The sequence below is a fragment of the Glycine soja genome, chromosome 15, assembly GCF_004193775.1.
Source record: "Glycine soja cultivar W05 chromosome 15, ASM419377v2, whole genome shotgun sequence".
NCBI classification, from domain to species: Eukaryota; Viridiplantae; Streptophyta; class Magnoliopsida; order Fabales; family Fabaceae; genus Glycine; species Glycine soja.
The window spans coordinates 43,840,567-43,844,026 of NC_041016.1; positions in this window are offsets into that span (position 1 = coordinate 43,840,567).

The following is a 3,460-nucleotide window of genomic DNA, read 5'->3' on the forward strand; positions in this document are numbered from 1 at the left end:
CATTGAATATTGAAATTTAATATTCTTTCTTGACTTAATTATGAATGATGCAACACACAATTGGTCGTCGGTGAAAATAACCTTTAAAAAATAAAATTGAGCTCCAAATAAAAGAAATAACTTCATTGATTTTTATTACTTCAATTAAAATAGATATTATTTTTATAATTATCTTAATCAATTAAAATCACAATATATATCAATCATAATTATCATAATCAATATAATCATGTATTTTTATAAATAAAAATAAATATTCAAACAACATTTAGTAATTACATATAATAAAAAATTATACATGATAATTACATGTTTATCTTAACATTTTATTTTAAAATCATTTTAATTAATACTCAAAATTTTTTAATTCAAATATATTTAATAATTACATTTAATTACCTTATTTGTATATAATTTATTATTACATTAATTACTTTCATTATATACTATGAGAAGATCTAATTAAGTTTTTTTAAAATAATTTTGTGTGAGGAAAATATTTTCTATTATTTTCAAAGATAATTTTAAAATAAAAATAATTTTTTCATTATAATTAAAAATTCATTAAAAAAACTTATGTCTTTTCATATAAATAATATAAATATTCAGAAAAAATATAAATAATATAAATAAATCATCAAATAGTTACTTACTTTTTATATATATAAGAAAACAGTTAGAATCACACCCATCAATTGCCATAAATTCTCATTAACCCCTTAAATGATAAATATTAACAAATGTTAGTTTTTTTTTTTTTTAACTTTTGTTTCAAATACTATTTTTTTTAATTTATGAATTGTTATTTTGACTTTATTTATATGGGATTTAATTGATGATATTTATTTATATAAAATTTATAATTTAAGTGATATTTTTTGTAAAAATTAACAAAAGTAAAATTTAATTTATATTAACATAGATCGAAGAATTTACGAACTCTTGTGATTTTTCATCTAATATATTTGCATAACTTTAGAAAGCTATTGGTTCAACTTTAACTTTCTTTTATAGCTTTCTGATATTTTTAAGTTATAGCTTCCTCTTGGTGGAGAACACATGCATGTTGACATTCTTCCTTCTCAAATATCATGCTCTTGATAATCAATTCATGACCGCAAAAAAAGGTCAATAATTTTTTAATCAATTTTTAGTGTAAGAAAAAAAATAGTGTAAAGAAAAAGTCATTTTTAAATGAAGAAAGGTAGAAATAAGAAAATAAAAAGCAACGGTTTTCAAGAAAAAATGACAAAAAATGATTAATTGTTAAGTAATTGATTTTTCACAATGTTTCTTTTCTATTGAGAAAAAAGTGTAAAATCTCACTAGGTTACATGTGTTTTGAGAGTGTAGGTCATAAAAAAGTTGAACACGAATGAAATGATGCGTTAAAAGTCAACTTTTTGAAACTGTCAATTTACAATAATGATCATCATCATTCAATAATATTTCTCACTCTCATGGCAACAATTTGGTGAATGTAAGTGAGAAACTTAGAAAACCAATTAGTAATAAGCAAACCTGAACCTTAACCAAAATTAAAAGAAATAAATAAATTGTATCAAATTATTATAAGCAAAAAATATATGATATGAAAAAAATTGTATAAGATCAAATAAAATGGATTATTTTTTGTAATAAACATCAACACATACATCAAAAAAAGAAATATTATATAACATTTTATTACACACAACTTCCATAACTTGAAGAGGTTTATATAAACTCATGGAACTATCCACCACCACATATAGATCTCTTTCAAAAGAGACAAAAATCAAGACAAAAAAATTTCAAGATAAATGTAAGCTATTACTGTGTAAATGAAAATGTCATTATATATTAATAATTATGACAATAATTTAATTTAAATAATTAATAAATTTTATGAAAATGAATATTTAAAATGAAAAAAATATATTTATTGGGATAATGTTTTTTTAATGCTCTAATTTAATTTCGTAATACTATTCAATTACATAAAATCTTTAATTAATTTAAGTATTTATAATTGATTGGATTATTGTTTGTTCAAATTAATGAATTTTCATAATAATAAATATATATCTGTGAAATATATTAAAAAGTTTATTATTTAAAATTTAATTATAACAAAATTAATATCTAAAAAATACACTAAAAACATTTTATTTTTTATTTTGTAGAATGAATTAAATTTATAAGCATGCTTTTAAATTCAGTTTAAATTATTAAAAAGATACGGTTATAAAATTTTGAATTATAAAAGATCTTAAATATGTTATTTGAAATATTCACCCGATTATCTTGAACAAAATTAAAATTGATTGAAAATAATTAAATTGAATATTTTTTAGTTGGATTACATATAATTCACCTATAACATAATGCAAATACTGCTCAATTACTTATTTTTGCATTGATTAATTATAATATATTTTTCAAATTAATAAATTTTAATCTTACTGAATTATAACAAAACTGCATGTTATAATAAGACTTTTTTACCGCTTAACTATTCAATTTTGTATTTATATTATATTCAATTTTGTATTTATATTATTTTTCAAATAGCATTAATTTTCAGATTTTTTTGCTGAATTAAAAAATTTCAACATTATATTTTCATATTAATAGATAGAACGTAAACATTTTTATTAGAAAAGTAATTATTTTTAATTTACACGTGAAAAATATATTAAAATTTTTCAGTTCGTAAATTTAATTATAACAAAATTATTCTTTAAAAATATACTCAAGTCATTTTTTATTTATAAACATATCTTTAAATACAATTTAAATTATAAAAAATGGTTTAATGAAATAAATTTTTTAATGGCCAGTAAATATTTTAAAGTAATTTTTAATGACCAATAAATATTTTAATCTTGAAATAAATTTATATTATTTATGAATGAATTATATAATTAATTTTTTCCATTTATATTAATGATTGAAGTACTAATTTGAGATTGAATTTGGTTAGTAACCAAATCGATCAACTCTGAAGCATCATATCAATGTAAAATCAACGTCGGAAAAAACTATTTATAGTAGTGTCGACTTTGACTTTGGTTAATCACCGGAACCTGTTTTTGGATTGTTAAATTATATATATATATATATATATATATATATATATATATATATATATATAATATAGATTAAAATCAAAACAAAAAGCTTTAAAGCATTAAAATAAAATAAAAACCGTATTTCTGTAAGGACCATAAGGTTATGCAAACCTATATTAGATTAATTTTCAATGGTACGTATAATTTTAATTCGATAAAAATTAAATTATTAGTATAATCATTTTAAATCTATATTAACATTACCATTCATCATATTAACATATAATTTTGTTGGTCTAGAAAATTGATATACACTAGCAAAATATTGTCCCCACAAACTTTAATTTTATGTTTTTTAATATAAGACACATGTACAATTATTATTATTCCTATAATTTAAAATAGTG